The sequence below is a fragment of the Lissotriton helveticus genome, chromosome 10 (genome assembly GCF_964261635.1).
Source record: "Lissotriton helveticus chromosome 10, aLisHel1.1, whole genome shotgun sequence".
NCBI classification, from domain to species: Eukaryota; Metazoa; Chordata; class Amphibia; order Caudata; family Salamandridae; genus Lissotriton; species Lissotriton helveticus.
Genome location: NC_136071.1, coordinates 1,030,641,473 through 1,030,660,641, shown reverse-complemented (window position 1 = coordinate 1,030,660,641; position 19,169 = coordinate 1,030,641,473). Strand labels below are relative to the sequence as shown.

General features: G+C 46.1%; 1 protein-coding gene across 1 annotated transcript in view; it reads right to left on the bottom strand.

Annotated features, from left to right (window-relative positions):
* LOC144784740 (pyruvate dehydrogenase (acetyl-transferring) kinase isozyme 2, mitochondrial-like) overlaps positions 1-19,169 on the bottom strand; it is a 51,438-nt gene that overhangs the window by 21,233 nt on the left and 11,036 nt on the right. The gene's annotated exons all lie outside the window — the stretch shown is intronic.

Here is a 19,169-nt window from a genome sequence, read left to right as displayed (position 1 = left end):
ATACACGAATCTTTTAAAACAAAGACAGTATCAGCCTGCAAAATAATGTACAAAGACCACACTACATTTTCGGTGAAAGCGCAAGTTCTAGATCTTAATACCTCAAACAACGCAGACACGGCATTACAATCTGACTGTCATAAGTCGAGAGGGGCTGGTGATCGCAGGTGCGCCTCTGTAGTTGCAGTCCCCACCTTGGTTTGACACATGCTAAGCATAGGCGTTAAGAGCACTCTTGCATAAAGAAATGCTGCTGTTCATAATAGGATGCGATTGCATAACCGTATTACTGTACAAACAAGCTCGCTTTAAACATCCACTGAGCAGACATAGGGCACTTCCAGTAATCATGAAAGTTGAGGTGTATCCTTCTTTTCAAGGATATGCCTAGTTATGGTTTTAGGTTACAGAATGCTTTCTCCTCTCCAATGATTCAGGGGCGGCCTTAAGCATGTGCAAGCTGTGCACCTGCACAGGGCCACCAAACCCCAGGGGCCACCACGCAAATATATATCCTTAATATAATAATCCTCAAAGGATGGATACATATTTGCGTGGCGGCCCCTGGCAGGGATTTGGCGGCCTCCGGCTCTGTTCCACTTCCAAACACCCTGACCCCCCTCCCTCTTCCGGGGCCCCGCCCGGACCCCCTCTTCCGGGACCCCCTACCTACGCTCCCTGCCCAGGGCCACCATGAGCCTAGAGCCGCCCCTGAATGATTTCATAGCATTATAAACTTATGAGCCCCTCAATGACGTTAATTAAAGCTCTTGCTCATACTGTTGGCCTGAGCCACATGAAAGAGCACATCAATGGGCTAAGTAACAATGTTGTGTTGACATTTTTTCTAGAGAGCACGTTCGCTGTAGGTTTCTTGGCACCATTAAATATGAGCAGAGATGGTAAACAACATTTACAACGCAACTTTTACAACGCACTACCATTACAACGCATTTTTTACAACGCAAAAACTTTTACAACGCATACCATTACAACGCATGTTTTTACAACGCAAGTACTTTTACAACGCATGCCATTACAACGTAAGTATTGGTAAATATATAATTATATTTAATATTTTAAATGATTGTTTTTTTTTTACGTTTTCAGCTTTTGGGTAAAGGGGTATTTTTAGGGTTTAGGGTCAGTTTTCAGTTTTTGGGTAAAGGGGTATTTTTAGGGTTTAGGGACAGTTTTCAGTTTTTGGGTAAAGGGGTATTTTTAGGGTTCAGGGTCAGTTTTCAGTTTTTGGGTAAAGGGGTATTTTTAGGGTTCAGGGTCAGTTTTCAGTTTTTGGGTAAAGGGGTATTTTTAGGGTTCAGGGTCAGTTTTCAGTTTTTGGGTAAAGGGGTATTTTTAGAGTTCAGGGTCAGTTTTCAGTTTTTGGGTAAAGGGGTATTTTTAGGGTTCAGGGTCAGTTTTCAGTTTTTGGGTAAAGGGGTATTTTTAGGGTTCAGGGTCAGTTTTCAGTTTTTGGGTAAAGGGGTATTTTTAGGGTTCAGGGTCAGTTTTCAGTTTTTGGGTACAGGGGTATTTTTAGGGTTCAGGGTCAGTTTTCAGTTTTTGGGTAAAGGGGTATTTTTAGGGTTCAGGGTCAGTTTTCAGTTTTTGGGTAAAGGGGTATTTTTAGGGTTCAGGGTCAGTTTTCAGTTTTTGGGTAAAGGGGTATTTTTAGGGTTCAGGGTCAGTTTTCAGTTTTTGGGTACAGGGGTATTTTTAGGGTTCAGGGTTAGTTTTCAGTTTTTGGGTACAGGGGTATTTTTAGGGTTCAGAGACAGTTTTGGGTTTATGGGATACAGGGGTATTTTTTGGGTTCAGGGACAGTTTTGGGTTTTGGGGGTACAGGGATATTTTTAGATTTCTGGGTTAATTTAGGTTTTGGGGGTACAGGGGTACAGGGTAAAAAAATTAAATTAAATAAATTAAATTAAATTAAATTATATTAATTACAATTAATTTAAAAAAAATATATTATATACTTACCAATACTTACGTTGTAATGGTATGCGTTGTAAAAGTACTTGCGTTGTAAAAACATGCGTTGTAATGGTATGCGTTGTAAAAGTTTTTGCGTTGTAAAAAATGCGTTGTAACGGTAAGCGTTGTAAAAGTATGCGTTGTAACATCATATATCCGCAGAGATAGCACAAGACGACTAACTTGAGCTAAGACAGGATTTGGTAGAAAAGCTAAGTCTCTACTAAGCTATTATTTCACAGCTGAGTCTCCTAAGTAATACCTTGTGCTGCTCCTCATAAGGCTTTCATACCTTTAGGAAGAGTCAGGATTCAGGAAGAGGGGACCAAGGTTTAGAGGCTCAGGGAGCAAACCTGCAGTAACCTATTCTTTGCTCATGTCTTTTAAATGCATATGAGGCCACATGTATCAATATTGGAAATAGCGATTACCTAATTGTGATTTTCTGCGAATCGCAATTAGATAATCACTACTCCTGATGTAGGAAACTCCATGAGTTTCATTTAGCGGTTCCTAGTGGGTCGCAAAGTGACCTACCTCATGAGTATTAATGAGGTAGGTCTTAATTTGCGACCCATTGAGAATCAATAAAATCACAGGGATGGTGGAAGGCTGGGGTCTGTAGACCACCAAGTCAGTGATTGATTTTAAATAAAGCAATCATTTCTTTTTTAAATGCAGCCCGTTTTCCTTAAAGGAAAACGGTATGCATTTAAAAAAGAAAATATATTTTTTCATATTTTTAAGAGCAGGCAGTGGTCCGTGGGGCCCCTGCAGGCCCTGAAAAAAACGTTTATTCTACCATTCCCAGAGGGGAAGGGGTCCTTCAAGGACCCCTTCCCATTTGCGAATGGGTTACCACCTACTTGATATAGGTCAGTAGCTAGCAACTCTGCCGCTCATGGTGGTCCCTGCCTTTCCCGCCCGTGGTGGCCGTAAGAGCACAGGGGGTGCTGGTGCGGTATTCCCTCAATTGCCACCCCGCAACCAAATCCTGAAAGAGCGGGGGAGGTACCGCCGCCCTCAAAACTTGTGCCACTTGGGGCAGACCGCCCCCACCTTGCTACGTCACTGATGTAGGTGGTAAAATGCAAATGATTTGCAACCGCATTTGACTCAAAAACATTCTTACATACTGCTATGATTCGGTATTAGGAAGGGATGCCCTAACATGCCCCTTCCTAATACCAACTCTGTATGTATTCTCAAGTCCAAATTGCGAATTGGTAATATGTTACCTAATCGCAAATTTGAATTCATACATACCAAAATGCATTTTACTGGTTTCAAACGGCCCGATTCTGTGATTCGGGCTGTAAGCAACCAGTAAAATGCATGATGCATGTGACCCATGATATCAGCACTTGAGGAGCAAAGAGGTCTCTCTGGGCAGGGTTCTGGAAGAGAGACTTAATAAAAGCTGCAGTGCTTACATTATGAAAAGTATCACAAATCAAAGAGGGGTTAAAGAAAATGTACTCACCGGCATGTATGAAACCAGGAGCTCTTAAGGGTAAGCATGCAGCTGCATTCTAAATGCCCTGTACTCTCTGCAGCAAATACTGGAGAAGGCCTAGATCAGTGATGCTCAGACTATGGCCCGGGGGGGGGGCACTTATGACCCTCTTGACCTTTACATTCGGCCTGCCCCAGTGAACAGCTGCACACTAATATTTAGGAAAAAATGTTAAATAAGCGGGCACACATTTATTAACCTACAACCTAAAATGTTTTTAGACCTCCTTACACAAACCATGACCCACCCAGACCCCCTATCACCACCCTCTTGGCATCAGTGCGGCCCTCAGTCAAAGTACAGACTGTACTTTGTGGCCCCTGGCCCAATGTTTGTGAGTACCCATGCCCTAGATCAATCCGTAGATTTGTGGAGCGCTTCTTCTCACCCGTGAGTGTATCCAGCCAATGGATACACTGAATTGCCATAGCCAAGAGAAGAGACAATCAGGCGTTTTGTTCAAACAACAAGAATTGCACAATTTTTCTCAGGAGTCTTAAATATTAACAGCAGGTGAAGACCATAAAAGGTTACTTGGGCCGTATTCTGTGTAGTGCTCAAGGGTGCAACGGTCTTGTGTGCCAGCTTTCTGCACCACTGAGGCACTTACAGAAGTGGCAGTAGATACATGCATGGCCCTTTCTATAATTTAGATAGCGACAGTGCACATGTAGCATCAACACTACCCTAAAGAGGCATTCCATCTACTGTAGGGCCGCTGGCCCATGCAAATGAGGAAAAACACTTTGCCTCTGCACCCATTCCGTATAATCGACATGAGCCGGGAGTCAAAGAGGCCGTCAAAGAGTGTATTGATTGAGCACCACAAAGAGGTCGTGATCAGGCAGTTCGCCCTCAAGGAAACCCCTGTGTGTGGTTTAAAAGGGGTTCCATAGTCTCCCCCAGACATTTTCCTGCATGCGACTGCTGTCACTTAGTGCGTCTGTTTGCAGGGCAACACAGGTTTGCGGGAGCACTGCAACATCAGTAATAGGGCACACTGCCCCTGTTTGCATTCAGCGCACCTAATTATAGCTGCGCCACAGCACAAGCTGGGACAGTGTGGCCTTACCGTGACACTGGCCCTGAATTGTTAGAGAGAATTAGTCATCTATTTTATTACTCCTAGGCTTTTTATCAAGTTAGATGAGTCAGGCGGTGTACTCATCTCATAATGCAAATAGGAAACAAGCAGAAGTCACAGTGACCATGAACAACTAGTATTTCAATTTTGCTGGCATTTATCTTTAGTTTACTACAACCCATCCATTGCCAAGTAAATCTCATGACTGACTGACATTCTAGATGGGCAATGGATTACTGTCTAAGTGCAGCAGTAGTTGGAGAGCATCAACATACATACATAAATAGTCTGCCACCAATCTCCACGAGGGCATTTGCCAAGGGGCTAATATAGATGTCAAAAGGATGAGGTAAAAGGGTAGAGCCCTGGGACACACCACATGTTATTTGAAGATTGTGTCCTTTAAAAGCGAAAACTCCGACTGCTTGAGTGTCAAAGATAAAAGATGCTAACTGCTGTGGGGCTATCCCATCGATACCAACCACCTCGGCACAGTTCAACAAACTATTGTGACCGATTGTGTCAAAGGCGACAGATACATTCAGTAAGATCAAGATAAAGGCCAGAATCTAACTGAGAAGATCAGGGATGGATAACATAACATATTTTGTGCTGTGCTGTGAGCAAGAGGGAATCATGCCTGAAAAGTATTTAACAGGTTATTCTCAGACCGGTGAGTGTCTATTTGATTAGTGGCATGGCTTTCCAGAATTTTGCAACTGAAAGGCAGTAAAGAAATGGAACGAAAGTTTCAATATCAGATGGATCAGTCTTTTATGATGAATGTAATAACCGTTGCAACTTTAAATGAAGAAGGCACATGACTGCCTTTTTCATTTAATTTACCCAGAGATAAATTCAGAGGGTCAAGGTGGGAGACAAAGTCTTACTAATCTATTTGAATACTGAGGTAGTACATGGGTCTGTAGGGGAAATCTGATTTTATGCAATATCAGAAACGTAGTATCCTCTACAGAGGAAGGTATGAAGGCCTTAAGAACAGCTGCATAAGGTATCACTTCAGAAGAGGCTGTAGGAAAGGATGCCTCGTTGCTACCATTACTGACTGGAAGAGCTCTCACGTCCTCTATCCCTGCAGTGCCCCCACTCCATCTCCTTCCCTCAAGCAATCCCTCCTCTCCTTGTTGCCCATGAGTGAACTGGTGTGTCTTCTGTGAGTCTAGGACTTTACTGCTGTTTGAGGGTTAGGTGTCCCTACTGGTCCTACCGTAAATTAAACTATCTGCTAAACTGTTGTTTCATCTCCCGCATGCTGACTTAATACTCTACTATCATTATTTAATATTGTTACTTCTTGGCTGCTTGAGTAGTTCCAGGAAGGTACAACAATATGCTATTAGACTTTCAAATCAATTGTGAAAAAGTGCCTGGTCGCAGTGAAGCTAACGGGAGCTAATTGATGACCTGTTCTAGCTTATGGTTGTTTAACTTTAATTTTCTTAACACCAGAACTTCAAATATAAACAGAAAACTCAATCTGATAAAGTCATCAATCAAAGTTCAAATCACTTTCAGTATGTCAATGTCAGACCGGAGAGAACCTTTATACCAGTCATTGACATTTTTCATGACAAAGGAATACGCCTTAAAGTTTCAGCTATCGCTATACCCACAGTTGCTCCTAGTTTACTCACCGAATTATCCTAATATATCAGGTTAAACATGTTCACTATACCAGTTTTAATGACCCATTCACAAGTGTCATAATGGCAGATGACCAGAAATGAAGCTACATATGTGGCAAGCTCTACCTGCCAACAAAGGTATTAAAGCACACACTTGTAAAGATTCCTATTCCCACCTACAGCAACGGTCTGGGGCAAGTTAATGAAACACTTGTACCTCCCCACTAACTTCCAATTCCAAATTTTGGGGTTTGCTTCAACTGTCAATTGCTGACTTTTACCCTCTGACCATACCACTCAAATAGGAAACCTTTCTTGATAGCAGCCAATAGTTATGGAATTTAGGCAAGTCTCACATATATTTCAGTGTGCACTGGGTCCCTCCATGCAACACTCTACAAAACAATGACTCACTGGAGTTGGAAGGACATTGGGGGCCCTGGGGGGGGCGGCCGACCAAAGGGAGGCCTGCCACGCCCGGGGGAATTTGGCGGCCGGGGAGAGGGTGGAGCTGGCACCGCCCGGGGCGGGTTGGGCGTTTTTTTTCCAGTAGTTTTGGGCTGGGGGTGGGGCTTGGTTGGGCTTCTTTTGGGCTGGGGGGGCTGGTATCCGGCTGGCCACGCGGCGAGACACCATTTTGAGTGTGGTGTCTCGGCCGGCGGGCGGGGGTTTGGCGGAGGGACAATTTTTCTGTTGATGGACAATTTTATGGACAATCACTCATTGGCACGAAAGGCACAAGGGAATAACCTGAGGAAGGATGGACTTTCGATGGTGTGGAGATACCATGGGTCGTTGGACGAGGCAGGAGGTATGCTGGGCATGCTGGACTCATCGCTGGATGTAGGTGGAGCTCGGGTGAGCAGCATGCGGCTCCACGCGGCCGAGCGGATGGGCCAGCTCTGCCTGGTGCGGGCGGTCGAGCTCCCACGTGGGACTAGGTGAGTCCCAGCTGCCCCTACCCGAAGGGTCCATACGGCCGCCGGGGTTCTTTCTGGGGCAGGGGAGTACAGTCGCTTGCTCCTGTGCCTGAGTGTCTGGAACTTATTGCAGTATTATAACTGAAAGTATGCTTGGCTTGTCACTCTCGTATCTTATTAGGCAGGTTTTGATCCTACGTGTGATTACGTGGTCGAAGATGTTCAAAGATTTGATGTGTATTTCAGCTCCGTTAGTAGGCTGATCGGTATTTCTGTTGTCAAGTTGTTCCCCACATTACTGACCTTTTTAACTTAGGTCTAGAATTACAAAATCAAGGACCCACTCATAAAGGAGGGCATATGCTGGATTTACTTTTCTGTAATTGTGCCAAAGTCATCTGCTCCCCGGTAAAAGAAATGTCATGGACAGATCATTCCATGTTAGAATTTTTATTAGTAACCCCATTAAGAACTGTAAAGAGTGTTTCTCTTCCCCCCACCTGGCGACGACAATGGCACAAAGTCACTGCCAACAAAATTCAGGAATTCTGGAAAAATCCAGAAATTTTGGCAATAGACACAGCTGATACGGCCTTAGCTAAGCTCAACATTTCTATTAAGCAAGCCATTGACATTGTAGCTCCTTTAAAGAAGCATAAACAGTATCCTGTGTCCAAACAGGATAGCTGGTATACTTACGAATTGAGAGCAGAAAAGCAAAACTGTAGGCGAGCTGAGAAAGCTTGGAGAAAAAGGAAAACTGAGAGTAGCAGAGTAGTTTTCTTAGATGCTCAATCAAAGTATTACAAGAATATTAAATTTGCCAGAAAACAACACCTAACGCAACAGATAGCACAAGCAGGCAATTGCTCTAAGGAGCTTTTTAATATCCTGCAGAATTTCATTAAACCAACCGCATGTGAGGGCTCAGAGGACTTCTCACAAGATCTATGTGATGAAGTTTCGATATTTTTTGAGGATAAAATAAACAATATTTATGAAAAAATAGTAGCAGCCAACAGCGCTATAAATAAAACTAACAATGGCCATCTTCAGACCTCGGCTACAAATAATAAAACACCTCTAACATCCTTTCCTCCAATTACCAATACAGAGCTCCTTTCCCTCTGCAGTCATATTAAATCAGGGTCGCCTAGTGACCTCATTCCCGCTAAGATGGTTGGCCCCATGATCTCCCTCCTGGGTCCTCCCATATTGGATGTGGTCAACATCTCCCTAACAAAAGGCCAGGTCCCAGCAGACTGGAAAAGGGCGGTGGTGAACCCGATTAGAAAAAAGGCATCTTCCCCATGGACAGACCTCTCCAATTTACGACCTATCTCCCTCCTACCCTACCTGGGCAAGGTTACGGAGAGGCACGTGAACACCTATCTTTCTCAACATCTTGAAGCGACGGATGGCCTGGACTATTCGCAATCTGGGTTCAGGCCAAACCACAGCACAGAATCAGCCCTTCAGACGGTGACCAATAACATCAAAATGGCACTGGATGATGGCAGCTCAATGATTCTGGTGCTGTTGGACCTTTCCGCCGCTTTTGATACGGTGTCTCACACGGTGCTTCTCAACCGCCTAGGCGAGGTGGGTGTGGAGGGAGAGGCTCTGGCATGGATGAAGAGCTTTTTGACTGGTCGTTACCAAGAAGTTAGGCTGGACTCCCACAAATCCACTCTTAGGGAGCTCAATAAGGGAGTGCCACAAGGCTCGTGCCTAAGTCCTACACTCTTTAATGTGTATGTGGCCCCCTTAGCCAACTTAGCAAAATCTTTCGGGTTCACCCCGGTGTCGTATGCCGATGACACCCAACTCCTTTTTCCCTTCAAAAACCTTACACCTGCAATAAAAAGATCTTTTGCAGATGGCATGAGAGCCATTGCAGAATGGATGTCATCAAACTGTCTGCAGTGTAATGTGGGGAAAACGGAGGTCATGTGTTTTGGGCAAGCGGCAATACACTGGGCATCTGACTGGTGGCCCTTAGAGCTAGGCCCTGATCCTATTCCCAAGAGTACAGTCAGGAATCTGGGAGTGCTCTTTGATCAGCAACTTACTTTCAAAGGCCACGTAAATCAAGTTGCTGGTACCTGCTTTCGGGCTATTGGCATGTTAAGACGTGTCTTCCCCTACATACCGGACCATCACAGAAAGACGCTTGTACAGGCTCTTGTCATCAGCAGGGTGGATTACTGCAATGGTTTGCTCCTCGGAGCTAACGAGGAGCAACTTAGCAAACTACAGGTAATCCAAAATACAGCAGCAAGGATTATCCTGAATGCTCCTCCAAGGACACCCTCATGTCCCCTGCTGATGAGACTCCACTGGCTTCCAGTGAGGAAACGAGTCCAGTTTAAAACTCTATGTACAATCCTTAAGAGTATGATAGGGGAGGGCCCAAAATACATGACCGAAATCTTCCAGCCTTACATTCCAGGGCGCCTTTTGCGCTCTAGCCATCAGCAGTTACTGCAGGTACCCAGAGTAAAAAAGACCAGACAAGGCGGCCGCGCACTAGCCTATGCCGGACCAGCACTCTGGAATTCTCTGCCCCCAGAACTAAGATCTCTTTCTAGTCACCTGACTTTCCGGAAAATTTTAAAAACCTATCTGTATCCTGGTAAATAATGCCCTGCTGCTTTTATCTCCTTCTTGGACACACAATCAGAATCAGAACACTTTCTTGCTGCAGCAATAGCGCGGAGATACCCCTTCGGGGGTCTAGTCTGTCGCTTTATAAGAATATAAAATAAATAAATAAATAAATATATTTGATAATTATTGCTTTCTATTCAATGCATGGCGGGCTGTCTTGCCACGCCGCCACGGCTCAATCTCCCCAGTGTAATTCCAGTGTCTATCACCAGTGCTGTCCAGGCTCGGAAAACAGAGAGAAGCAGATGGTCGTGTAAATTGTGATTATGCAGGGTATCAAGTGTTTTTGCTTTGAAGTAACTGAGACATGAGTGGGTGAGGGATAGGGAGTGGAAGTCATTGACTGCAGACAACTTCAACTATTTGTAACAATTTTCCTCTTTCTGATTTCCAATTACGGCTGGGACGCGCAGGGTACCATCTCATTGAGGCCCTCGCCAATGAAAATGCAACAAAGGCATTTTAAATAGATAAAAACAGTCAGTGACTTATTGAATCTGGTGAACATGTCATATTTGCAGGCCCTTTAAGCTTGGTTGATTCATTGGCACATGGCTTGCGAAAGTTATATTCTGTGGTATCCTAATGTAAATGGCTATGTTCTCTGTTGAAGGAACTGAGATTGACGGGTACTCGGGTGCAATAATTGTGATGGGCATGCTCACGTGCACAAAAGTGATGGCGTTTGTCTGCCACATCAGAAGGACGTTGTTTCTGGCACATTATTGGGTAGGGGTATGCATTTAGCGGAACAACACTGTGAATATTCTTTAGGGTTGTCGTTCAGGGCATATGCGTGACACTGATTTATGGTGTCCCAGTAATTGTGATGTACCACTTATTTTGCTCAATGGTTATAAAAGCCAAATTCACTTGAGTGATCCTTGCGATGGCCATTTTATCTGGACTAGTATGTGTGATAGACATAGTCAGTGTCTTAAAAAATGTGTTAGACATCTCTCCTGGCAAATAATTTTAGTGGTCATGTTCTGCTGCTCTAGTTAATTTGACAGCACATTTCACTACGAAAGTAAAAGATGTCTAGTATATTTTTCTGGAACATTAATTATAATGAATGTGTCTATAATACAGTTTGTGATGGCATTATCATGGTAAAGGTAATTCTGACTGGCACATTTCATGGATGAAAGGTGTTTTATAACTGGCATATTCTAAGCCTGCATACGCGATGTTTCTGTGAATCCCCCCATTCTTTGGGCTGCCCGAGCAGTCGCCGTGCTCTGCTCGCCGGGCCCCGGATTAAGTTACTCGTTTCTAGACACCTGCTTTCTGCGGGTGCCCCTTCTTTACCCCGAGGCTGCGTCACATGACGCCGCCTTGGTGGAAAGTGGCCGGACCGCAAGGGTGCAAAGTGTGGGCGGGATAACTGGACGCGGACGGCTTGCTGCGGATTGGCGGCGGGGCGGGGTGGCCACGCCATGTCGGTGTTTTGCCTGTCAGCGGGTCGTGTTTTCTGCCGCGTCCCTGTGATTTCGGCGTTTCTCTGTGGTCACGCACAGTTACATCACGCGCAAGCCCAAAGCGGGTGCCGGGACGGGTTCCTGTCATGGGTAGCTAGTCCTTTTGGGGAAAAAACCTGGGAATTGATCATGCGTAGGCAACTTTAGACGGAAATAACTTTGAGGTGATTCAGGATTATTCAACCAATTAGGGCCCTGTAGGACTTGTTCCCTCTTTAGTGAAAGTTCTCTCAATGTTTTGCTTTCGCCGTAGGTCATTTACCTGGCTTAGAGTGCCAATCTAGAGGCTTGGGTATTTTGCCGCTGCTGATCAGTGTCAAGGTATAAGTGTTCCCGATGTGAAGTGTAATGGTAATGGGAGGGCCATGTTTGCTAGGTCTGCCTTCCTGGTAAAGCCCTTGTGGGGTGCACGGTGGGTGCCGGGCTAGTAAGTCGAGGGTGCGTGGAGGAGGGAACTCAAGGATGCAGTGTACGAGCTGGGCACAGTTTGCTAACTCGGCGCGTGTTTACGACATGTGCAACCACTTGTCAGGCCTGCCCCCCCTTTCTTTCATACAATTTGGGCACCCCTATGGTTGGTCCCGGGTAATCCCTGGGCATGGTGGAGTGTGGGTAAGGGGACGGACAGGTGCTACGGTGTGTGTAATGTCCTGACTGTGCAAAAAACACTCCATTTGGTTTCCACTGCTGTAAGGCCATTCTGCCTATAGGATGGAATGGGGGAGGCCGGGCTGAAGTTTTGACACAGGGAGGGGTTGAGATGTCTCCTAGCTTTAAATGGACAGAAATCTTACCTCTGCAGCAGTACGCTGTTTTGACGTAAGTTATTGGTGCGGTTATATATGGTAACACGCTAAGGGCGTTCCCTGAGCTGAAAAGGAATAGTCATTACATTTGGTAGGCACGGGCGATTGATTTGCTCACAGGCGCTGGGCCGGGGGGCGGATGCTGAGACTCGACCCGGCTTCCTGAGCTCCGAAGTTAGTTGCTCTCTAGCCATTACGCCACAACCTCTCGCACAGGTGCCACGGCATGTTTTCCATAGTACATACCACAAGGACATGGTTTTATGTATGCATGTAGTATATGGCCGGGGGCGGATGCTGAGATTCGACCCGGCTTCCTGAGCTCCGAAGTTAGTAGCTCTCTAGCCATTACGCCACAACCTCTCGCACAGGTGCCACGGCATGTTTTCCATAGTACATACCACAAGGACATGTTATGTATGCATGTAGTATATTTCTCTTGTCCGTCAGAGTGCGCGTGGGGCGTTTTTAGGTGCTGACTCATTTTGGGGTGCCGGCCTAGGTACAGGTTTTGGGAGGCTTGAGCGGACGGTGCTGGCGTATAGGCGGTAACGGGGTAAGCGGCTTGGTTAGGTCGCAGGCATTTCAAGGGCGTGTGGGGGTCGTGCGTGGGTGAGAGGTACGTTCTTTGTAGTGGGCTTTTTCCTGGTGGACAGGCTCTGGGGGGTGACGCACTGTGTGGAGGACGTTTCCCTGGGCGCCAGGGGGGACGCACGGTCCCGTGTCGGTGTGGTCATTTCTCCGTGGTGAGCTTGACTCCATGGTCAGGGAACACGCCCCCCGGAGGACAGGGGGGGGGTCGCGAAGTACGGCGGGGTCTGACGCGGACCGGTGACGCGGCTATGTCGGGGGCGGCGGGGTATGGTGGGTGACGGGGGGTGGGGGGTGATGCGGCAGGGGTTTTCCGGGCGGACGGGCTCCGGTGTGGGACGCACCATCTGGAGGGCTTCTCTCTGGTGGGACGGCCGGATTCGGCGGACTGCCTGCAGGCGCTGGGCGGCTTCCCAGGCCTTGTGGTGACAGGGTGGGGCTCTGGGCGCCAGAGAGAGGGTACGGCCCGTTGTCGGTGCGGTCACATTTGGTAGAGAGCTCGATTCCGTGGACTGGAAGCACGCCCCGGGGGTGACGTTGACTGAGGGCATGGCCCTATACAGTTGGTGCTGGAGGGCATGGCCCTATACAGTTGGTGATGGAGGGCATGGCCGTATACAGTTGGTGATGGAGGGCAGGGCCCTATACATTGGTGACGGAGGGCATGGCCCTATGCATTGGTGACGGAGGGCATGGCCCTATACGTTGGTGACGGAGGGCATGGCCCTATACGCTGGTGACGGGGGGCATGGCTCTATACGTGGTGACGGAGGGCATGGCCCTATGCGTGGTGACGGAGGGCATGGCCCTATACATGGTGACGGGGGGCATGGCCCTATACGTTGGGATGGTGGGCAGGGCCCCATGGTTAGGGGGTGGACCTGCCGGCGGTGGTGATGGAGGGCATGGCCCTATACAGTTGGTGATGAAGGGCATGGCCTTATACATTGGTGACGGAGGGCATGGCCCTATGCAGTGGTGATGGAGGGCATGGCCATATAAGTTGGTGACGGAGGGCATGGCCCTATACGCTGGTGACGGGGGGCAGGGCTCTATACGTGGTGACGGAGGGCATGGCCCTAGGCGTGGTGACGGGGAGCAGGGCCCCATGGTTAGGGGGTGGACCTGCCGGCGGTACGAAGGGCATGGCTATATACATGGTGACTGAGGGCATGGCCTTGTACGTTGGGACGGGGAGCAGGGCCCCATGGTTAGGGGGTGGACCTGCCGGCGGTAAGAAGGCATAGACATGGCAGCGCGGTGTTGAGGGGGGTTTCGCGGCGCGCCATATGGTTAGGGGGGGTCCTCCCGGCTGGGCCGTGCGGCACGTCCCGGGTTTAAGCGGGGGGAGTCCTAGGGGGGGTCGAGGACCGTTAGCACGTCCCTCGAGTGGCGGTTATTCCTATTATATGGGAGAAGAGTAGAAAACCTGTTGGGATTATCGGGGGTAGGTCAAACACAATAGAGTATTTAGCCAGGTGGAGAGGCAAAATTACGTTATGCTAATTGTTATGCTAATTACGCTATGTTATTATGTTATGCTAATTGTTACTGTTTGTGGATTGTGGGAATAAGTTAGGGGAGGAGGTGGGGGTGAGTCAGGAAATTACGTATTTATGAGGTTTAGATTGTGCGGCACAGGCCGAGGATGGTATTGTGTAGGATGCACCTGCTTCCAATAAAGCGGCCTTTATCACACCTACATTGAGCCTCGGGTCGGTGCTTTTCTCCCCCCCCCACCCTTTCCCCAATGGGCCCCAAAGGACTTGCAACATGTGTTTCGGTGTAAGTGAACACAAACGTTGAGGTATGTCCTTCTAGGCCAAATGCTCTATACCTCCTACAGAAGAGAAAACCCCTGAACCATTCATGGGAAAAATTATGCCAGTGATTAATCTTGAACAACTCCAGAAAAAATATGTAACCGACTAACACTGGCTACCCAGGTTAGATCAGGGTACTTATGAAGTGTAAAGTTCACCCTGGAGAGGGTATTTTGGCGCTGTAAAGCAACTAAGCATCGAGTCACCTTAAAAATCATACCCTCAATGAGAAAGGAAAGTTTGCAGAGACGTGGGACCAGGCACTAGTTCATACGACCAAAAGGAAAGTAATTAATACCAATTTAAAACCTTGGGGCATATTATCAAGGGGGTTTATCTCTGCTTTTTTGGCTTTAAAAGCCAAGAAAGCGGAGATAAAATTATCTCCCTATTACCTAGCTGTCGCTAACACCAGTTTGCGACAGCTAGTAGGAGATAGCGACCATCTTGGGCACCACTTTGCATGTCAGTGATATTTATCACTAATGACATGCAAAGTGGGCGTGCCAAGATGTTAGCGACTGGAAACAGTCGCTAACATCGTTATCTCCTATTACCAACTTTTGGAGATATTCGCGCTAAGCGCGAATATCTCCAAAAGCTAACACCTGCCCTGAGCAGTTCTTAGCCATGTTATCCAATGGGAGGTGGATAACATGGCTAAGAGCATTAGCTCGGTAATGCATGAATATCGCTGACTTTTCAGCGATATTCATGCATTGCGGATGTTTTTTATCGCATTTGCGATAAACCTTGGTAATACCAAGGTTTATCTGCGATAGAAAATCGCCGCAGCTCAGCGGTAAGTTTTTGTCTCTAACCAAGCAATAGCGATAATTATCGTTATTGCTTGGTAATATGCCCCCTTGTCCTTTGATGGTAAATAAGAAGCAAGCTATGCATGAAAATAAGCACGAAATAACTACATTATTCAATAAACAACAAAAAACAGAACACCATGCACCACATTGAAATTGGAAGTAATAACTATATTTAACAATATTCGTTATTAGAACATAACTCTCGAAAAACCAAATACAATAAGAGGGGAGGGTGAAAAACAAAACTTTGCTGTGAGTGGTGCCCGCAAGCCACTCATTTGTGAGACCTGTGCGGGTGTGGAGCAGAGGAGGTGTGGGATCCCTGGAACAGACTCTTATAAAACTCAAAACTGTCGCTCCTGCCCAGTGAGTACCGACCACTCTCTCTATCTCTCAGGTACTCTAGCCATGACTCAGAAGTAGGTACTGCTGGTCTACAGTATGGAGAAGTGACCTGGCATTAGCCTGGTGACCAGTGTCACTTGAATATTATGAGATCCACCACCAGGATCAGGGTTACTGTGCTGCTCCATAGCTGGAGAGAGCACTTAGATTGCTGCCTCAAGTTGCCTCAATCAATGTCATTACATGACGAACTTGTGTGAGAAGGGAGAGTAAGTTCCATTAAATGAAGTGCAAAGTTGGGGCCTGAACAGCGGTAATTATCAAGCCAGCCGCGGCTGTTGAAAATACTGAACTTCGGCATAAAAACTGTTGATTGCAGTTAATTTTGGATGGCTCCACCTTAATGTGCATGGTGGGGAGTCTTAAAATGTAACTTTAACTTCTATGCTTGAACTCACAGAATCGCAATCGCTGGAAAACTGCTGAAGCAAACAGTTCAGGTGCTGACCACGCGTTTTCTGGCAAAGTACATTTTGCTGATTGTTAATGTGAAGCAACATCCAACAGAGGGTTCTACGCAACAGCCAACTATAACCAACCTTGACTCCGGTTGCTTCATAGCTCGCCACCTGCCTCTGTGGAGAGTAAATACATTACAGGTGGGCTGCACTTAACCCGAATAAATCAGCACAGTAATGGCTTCAGTTGACTGAGCATTTAAATACCTCGAGCACATGAATGCATTGCTATATTTACCTCCACATAGTTCACGCTTTAGTTTAATGATGAAAATACCAAGCCTAAGCAGAAAAAATGATCTATTTTTTCTTTCAGATTTTTGCAGCTGTAATTCTGTGACTGGACTTGGAGCACGAAGTTAACTGAACAAGTGATAGAAGAAATACTGCTTATGTAATGTCTGCTGTCGCGTTATCGACCTTAAACTTTGCTTAAGAGCATTTATGGTCACAGCTGTGCAAATCTGTTGATTGGTTTCTATTTTAGGAGCCCACGCTGCCCATTCGTGAGCAGCATGGCAGGCCCGTGACAAGCACGGATCTCACTGCGTGTCACAGTAACTCACAGAGAGTTCTTAGAACAACACCTGCTGTTGACTAGAAAGCTGCTGCTGCTCTGCAGAGGAAATCCTCACCAGCAGATGTGTCTGGCACAGCGGAATGCAGAACAGAGCGATACTTTTCACATCTGATTTCTGAGACGAGTAAAGTAATTTCTGAGACGCCTGAAGTAACTCTTAAGGCGTGACTAAATATAAGTTTAAGTTAATATAGACACGAGAAAGAACAGATTTGATTGAATACTGCTCAAAACAAATCACCTTTCATTTTAGGACCGAATGGACTACATGTTTAAAGAAAATAACCAGACTTAATAAAATGTCAAAGGTACCTCAAGTGTATTTTGGAAGCAAATGCCACATTTTGTTGCAAGAACTACATTTAGTACATTTAACGAAAGATTAAATAACATTTTAAAGAGCCACTCAGGCAAATATACCGTGTTTTCTTTCTAGATTTACTCCCTCCCACATCTCATTGGAGCCATTTTGTAAGAGATACTAGGGCATATGTAGGTAGCCGTTTGAGATTAGCAAACGCCGAAAGTCGGCGAATTTCGGCGTTTGCGAATCGCAAACGGAGTTTTGATATGTAGGTGCCACTTAGCAAAATAAGGAATAGCAAAAATTGCGATTCTTTATTTTGCTTATAGCATTTAAGGAATCGCAATTTTGCAATTCCTTAAATGATATGTAGGGGTGCTTTAAAAATTGCGATTTTTGCATAAGGAATCGCAAAATACCACCTACTTCAAGTAGATGGTATTTTGTGATTTCCTTCAACAATGCATTTTTTTTAAAAATTCAAAGTGCCATGTGGCACACAGACATGCCCTTAGTGAATGTATGTGCACCACATGTACTTAAAGGCACATTCCAGGAGTGCAACAGGTGTCCTTTGGACACCCTGGCACCCTTGGAATTGCGATTCTCAAATTGCGATTTTCACGCAGAAAATCGCAATTTGAGAATGTATCCCCATTTATTCCTAAGGGCCTTTTGGCCCATAGGAATGAATGGGACACTCATTCCTTAATTGCGATTCGCCGTTTGCTAATCGCAAAATAGGAATGTTAAAGATTCGCAAAAATTGCGAATTTTTACCTACATTCCATTTTGCTATTCTCAAATAGCAATTCCTTAAAAATCGCTATTTGGGAATCGCAAAATGGAAATTACCTACATATGCCCCACTGTGCCTTAAAAACCTGTGCACCGACTGTGTAAGGTGCAGCACGGTGGGTAGTAGAAGGATGTAAAGAATCGGCTTACACGCTACATAGGCCCCGATCACATGATGGTCAGAGCAGTATCTCTGGGTGGCATACTGCTGCACCAGTTTGCATCTGACATGGTGTTTCTGTATCCCGATCCTACCTGCTGGAAGATCAGGCCAGTAAACTTTCATGAGGCTTGGACTGCAGATGCAGGCTGGCCCTCGCTCCCTGGACTCAATGCTACAGCACGGGGGGGGGGGGGGGGCACAGAATGCTCTCACTTGCCAGCTACAGACTCTTCTGCCATATTGTTTCCTCCCAACCCCTTGCCTGCAAACCACGCACAGACGGCCTTTCCGCCCCACTTGCCATTACCACACTGCTCAGGACAGGTGGTAAACTGCAGAGTTAATCCCCATGGAACTGGGAATTCTGTCTGAAAATTCATGTGGAAAAACTATGTCTGCATGGTTATTCCTCGTTGAGTGGGGATGACTCATAGAAGCTGGACTCTGCAGTGGAGATAAAGACAATGAAATGTTATTTCCGACCAAATGGTAAATCCGACTAGCTTGTAATCGGGGGTCATAGAGTGCCCACTGCTCCTGAGATTTCATTGATATCAGTTTCTCACCCCTGGAGAGATGGACGTTAGGGTAACTGCCACCAATGTTTGACTGAAGTTCCATTAAGACTGATTGCATTATAGCTGGAGTTTTTCAAAGATCGAAAGAGCTGATGCTTTCACACTGATTATTGGGCAAACTCATGATGTTTAAGTCAGCACACATAAATCATCAGTGATTCTGGTCTAAACTGCTGCACAGTGGACCTTCAAGAATATCATCACAACTTGAACAAAGACTACTTGACTAGCTTCACCCTTCTCTACTCTTTCCATTCTCATGGCACGCTTACCAAAGGAAAAAATGTACATAAAATATCAGGCTTTTTTCACACAGATAGAGCGATCACACCATTGTCATTCATCAGTAAAGATATTTTTGCCCAGATGGGTAAATCAGCATAAAACACCAAATCTGAACTGCTGACCTTGAGATTAAAGCGATCTATGAACCGAAAACCAAACGTTTATGCTTCCCAGGTACTTTGCAAAGGGGAGTATTATTCAGGGGCGACTCGCCCCACTGCTTTCTCACAGTGCAAGAAGCAGAAACATAAAATGGTAATAAC